The sequence below is a fragment of the Propithecus coquereli genome, unplaced genomic scaffold (assembly GCF_000956105.1).
Source record: "Propithecus coquereli isolate 6110/MARCELLA unplaced genomic scaffold, Pcoq_1.0 Scaffold176, whole genome shotgun sequence".
Lineage (NCBI taxonomy): Eukaryota > Metazoa > Chordata > Mammalia > Primates > Indriidae > Propithecus > Propithecus coquereli.
The window spans coordinates 2,085,823-2,091,390 of NW_012142301.1; positions in this window are offsets into that span (position 1 = coordinate 2,085,823).

A 5,568-nucleotide genomic window follows, 5' to 3' on the forward strand; every position below is an offset into this window, starting at 1 on the left:
ATTTAATCCCATCCTATATCACTTGGTAGCTAAAAGACCTTAGGTTACTTTTCCTCCCTGTGATGGTTTTGCTTCTCTGAAAATTTAATTTTCTGGAAAATGAATCATTGCAGGAGAACTTTAAGACTCATGCTCTAATTTGTTCTTTACATGAGTGTATTTGTTAGTTTCATGCAGTACTTTTTTATTTAGTAGTTTTGTCCTATCAAGAATAAGAATTTATTTAATCATAAACACGCTGGACTGTGCTATGGTCTTTAGAAACATGAGATTTAGGATCAAAGATGTATGAGTTAGAATCCTAGTTCTCTCACAGCTGTGCACGTGGGTAAATTATTTAATATCATTAATCTTCACTTTTATCAGTGATAAAATGGGGATAATACCATTTCCTAGAAGATTATTGGGAAGATTAAGTAAGAGCATAATGTGTAAATGTCTAGCATTTATCAAGTATCAATAAATGTTTATCATTATCTCTTCCCCAAAATACCAGATGCAATAATGTTCAAAATATTTTCTCTTGTAAAAACAGAAAGTTGGAAGAACAAAAACTTGTTATATTTTAAAAAGAAAAACTGCCCTAAGAAGTTGGTGTGGAAATACTTCTCAAAGTTGTTACTCTAACAAATTATAAGGGATGAGAGTTTAGAATAAGAAATTATTTGGAAACATTCCACATTTTCTGTTTTTAGTAGTTTATGTTAAGTTTTTATAATCACCATATTCTACAAATACTGCCATTATAGCATAAGTTTTTTTTATTGCTTAACTGATTAACTAGATAATAGTAAAAGTGTCTAGTGGAGGAGGCTGGCTTCCTACCTCACAGCATGAATAAAGAAAGGGGCATTTCAGTAATTCCTCAGTTCTTTATTTTGCACACATGCAACTGGACAGTGGGCCAGCAACGAGGTGGCTCAGTGGTAAAAGGAGCCCCATGTCACTGCCCACTTAGGACTTGTATATCTGGTATGGAGGAGCAAAGGAAAATACGAAAGGGGGAGTTGGCTTTTCAAAATGCTAATAGTAGAAATACAAAATGTGACACATATAAATGTAGATGATCGTACTGGCTAATTACTTTTAAAGTAGGTGTAACATATCTGGTCTTTGATAGACAAATAGATTACCCCATATGTCATGTTACCCCAAAGACTATGAATGGACACATCCATGTCTAAGCTCACGCACCATGTAAATTGAGTCATTTGTCTATTCAAGTGGTTATTGAGCATCTATCATTATCAGGCATTTTATTGACACCAGAGATACAGTGTTGAACAAAACAGATGCTGTTTCTGTCTCACAATGCCTACCGTCTAATGGGAGATATTGACATTAAACAAAAAAATCATAGAAACAATTAAATAGCTGATAATTGTGGACAGAGTGGACTAAAAATAGACCAGCCAGGAATTTGCCCAGTGCAATGGGTTTAATTATGATTGCAAATAGAGAAAGCAGTATCTGACAAAAGTTATTTTCACACAGGATGTTATATGTCATAGGAAGAAATGTTTTTACTGTGTTGCACAGGGAACAGGATGGGTGAAATTTCCCCAAGGGATGCTTGGCTCAGAACACAGTGTATGAAAATGCTTTCCAGTGAGGCTAGAACTTCAGCCCATCCGAGTACGTAAAGAACAGTGGTCTGAAGGAATGGCAAGTTGTCAGCTAGTCCAGAGCACCCAGATATCTCAGTTTGGACCTGGGAGGTAATATTATATCATATGAAGAAAAATGGAATGATGTTTTGGAAGGTACAGTAAACATATTTTAGAATAGAATTATGAGAGGGAAGATGTCAGAAAAGGTCTCCTGAGAAAGACATTTTTCCACTTGATACCAGAAGGACAAGTAGCAGTTTAGTGCCCCCACAAGTGGAGGTGCTAGGGGGTACAGTGCTGTCCACGTAGAGGAGAGTTTTGTTAGTACTTAATCTGAGGCATGATATTTATAAACAAGACCCTAAAGGGATTATTTGACCTCATAAAGGAATTTCAGTCCAGCCTGGGGGAGTTTGTAGTACATTTCCCAGAAGATTTTCGTTAGCTTTTTGTAGATATTTAGTAGCAGAAAAGCATAGAGGGTCATAAAAAAATCACAAGCAAAGTTGTTCTTGGTTCATTATTGCCTTGATGAAAGAGTAGGTGTGTTTAGGATTCTTCTCCCTTCCCATATGTAACGTGCATTCACTTTATGCCAAGCACAGTCCTAGGAATTGGAGCTCCATGAACCTTACATTCTAGTGGGAGAAACAGTATGAGTCAGATGGTGTAAGAGCTGTGAAGAAAAATAAGGCATGATAAGGGCACGGGAAGTGATAGGAGAGGGGTGCGATTTTAGGTACGATCAAGGACAGCCTTTCTGGGAAGTAAGAAATGCTAATAATACCTGGGGAAGAGCTTTCCAGAAAGAAAGAACTGCAGGTTCAAAGCTCCTGAGGCATGTGTGAGTGTGGCCTGTGGGAGGAGGACCTGCAGGGAGGCCTGAGGGACCGGAGGGAGGGATGCAAGGGTTGAGGGGCACAGACTGGGGGTGGGAGGCACATCCTGTAGGGCCTCCCAGGCCGTGCCGTAAAGGTGTTGGTTTTTGTTTTAAATATGTTGCGAAGCCTCTCGAACCCGGAACTGTGAGCAGGAGTGTGACATGATCTGTTTTACAGAAACATCGAGCCACTGCACGCAGTAATGAACACCGGGCAGGTGTGAAAGCAAGAAGGCCTGGTAGGGGACCACTGCAATGCGTTTGGATGTGGGGTTTGAGGGAAGGAAGGATGACTTGCAGGTTTGAGGCTGAGCTATTGAGCAAATGGTGGCAGTCTTTACTAGGAGGGCAGAGTGGGGTTGAGAAGGGAATTCCCTCTCAGACGTGTGAAATTTGACATGCCTGTTCCATATTTGTACAGAGAGCTTGAGACGGAAGTTGGACAGGTGAGCCTGTGGCACAGGGGAAAGAGGAAGCAGGTTTGGAAAAATGAATTTGGGAACCATTAGGGTAAAGGAAACATTTAATGCTGTGGACCGTATAACATCATCTTGGGAGAGAGCCACATGGAGAAGGGGAGGCAGGACACCCAGAGCACTTCAGCATTTCAATGTTCGAAAGAGAAGAGGGGTGTGGCAATCAGTATTGAGACCTGTCCGCTCCTGAGGGAAATGGAAGAATGTTCAAGAGAATGCAGGTGGACAGAGTGTTTCTGAGAGGGAGCCATCAATCATACCCAATGCTGCTTGGGGACCAAATTAAATGAGGGCTGAGAATTGTGGATTTGGCGAGGGAGAGTTCATTGGTGACACTGACAAGCAGTGCATCAGTGGAATGGTGGGGAGAAAAGATGGACTGGAGTAAGTTCCTGTTCAGGTGGGAGGTGAGGAAGGGAAATTGAAAGTCTAGATAGCTCTTTGGAGTAGTTTTGCTGTAAAGAGTTGCAGAGAAATTCAATGAGAGCTGAGAGGCATTTAGGCTCTCAAGGGAGGTTTTTAAAAGGGGGAGATATCTCTGTGTTGTCAAGAACGATCCTAGATCATTATCTTTTACTTTTTTGCATTTCCTTTCATTTTCCATTATGTATCTCTTTCCTAACAATTTTGTCAACATAATAAATTGACTTTAGAATTTAGATTAATTACTACAAGATGCAGGTTATGTCTACAGTGTAATATAAACAATAACTTATTGTTAAGAACTTCACTTCTGTAATTCTTCCCTCTCTAGAATGATCTATCTTCCTCTCTCCCTTGGATTGTTAGCCATCAAATAAAACTAATAGTTAAGTACCATTCATTGATAACTATAAAAATGATGCTAGAAATAATATAAATATAAGATCAATTATTTTTCATTCATTGTCTAGCAGAATGTACAGAATAATTGAAAACAAAACAGCCCCAGATAATTATTTTTTGTCTTTTACAGATAATTTTTACATTTAAACATTCATGGTCATTACATTTTAGAAATTGAAACTATGTAAAGGGCAATACCATAACCAGTCTATGAAAATCCAACTAAAGAGCTTTTAGAAAAATTGGCTAATCTCCTCCTTCCCATACCTGAGCTGGTCCTTTTTCCTTTTTGCTGGAGGAACAAGTAACCTTCATGGCCGGGAATGAGACTGAAGCAAGGGTGTGATGGATCAGTGGCTTTGGAATAAAGGGCCTGAGAAAGCCTGATTCGGTCTGCTGGGTATTTCACTGTTGCCCAATTTTCTTCTGCAGCCACTTTCCCTTTCTTCTTTATTAGCTTATGTGGATACTCGGTTATTTCTTCTTCCCCCACCTCTGCCACCATTATTGTCTTCTCCTTAGCCATCCAAAAGCCATCAAATGTCCAAGGACAGTAATAAAATAAATTGCCTGGAGGGAAAGAGTCCAATTCACTTTCCTACCCAACCACATTTTTCTTTCATGAAAATGTAACACCAGCAGCCAAGAGTCAACCAGCATTTTATAAAACGTATTTATTGCATTAAGACTGTATTGGAATAGTGTCATACTTGAAGAATAACTGCTTATAGTTCATAAGTGCATTATTCCTAATTTGAAACAATTGTGTGATTATTACATCCTTGAGTATGAAGTACTTTTTCCCAAAATATCTGACTAGAGCATGTGGATACTGCTGTTAAGAAACCAACTCGATTTGTATGTGCAATTTCTTTGGTTACCTCCTTTAAAAGAGTGTTGCTTTCTTATTATATTTAGATGTAGATACGCAGTGAAGAATCCTCCAAAAATTACCTTATTTTCATAGCATCCATTCAGGAGTTTCAAAGGGATGTGGCCATGGGCAAATTTGAAATACTCACACTCATTTTCTTCCTACAGGCTGTTGCTTTTCTCAACAGCTTACAGGAAGAAGCCACAAGTGTATTTTTAGTCTTGTGCCATTTATATTTGTGAAAGGAAATATGGTCATCGCAGTGATTGCTGCAAAGCTGGTTCGATGTTATGACCACATTCCTGTCCCATTGATCCCACTGGAGTTTTGTCCTCATGAAACTCCCCATTTCAGATTGCTTTGTTTCATTAATTTTCTTCTGCCACCAGCCTTCCCACTTGTTGATGCTGATGTCTTGTTTCAGGTCATGGTTCTTGTCACAGACTCGCTTCTTCTGTCTACCTTACATATGACTGTTCTCTTTAGTTCACCATTTGGTGGACTCCTGTTGTCATCTGTCCATATGACCAGAATAGTCCGGGCAGCTGACCTGTGCTTATGTGTATGATTGTCTTTGCTTCTTGAGTGACTGAACTACCACATCTTCCCTTGGTAAATTTATTCTTCTACTTACTCTTAAGTATGGACGAGATATGGAGTAGATTAAAGTAGATACTTTAATTCAGAATTTGATTTTTATCAACAAACTATCCAGTTACTCATGTTCTTTATTTTTTAATATTGCTTATTGGGAAACGGGACTGGAGTGTTGCTCTTTTTGGCTTATTATTCTTAAATATCGACTTTGATAAGACTTGAGTGTTGCACTTATTATGAAACAAAGGCAGGAACTTGTTAAATAGTGAGAGAAAGGCAGGCAGCCAATATTTATGAGAAATTGAA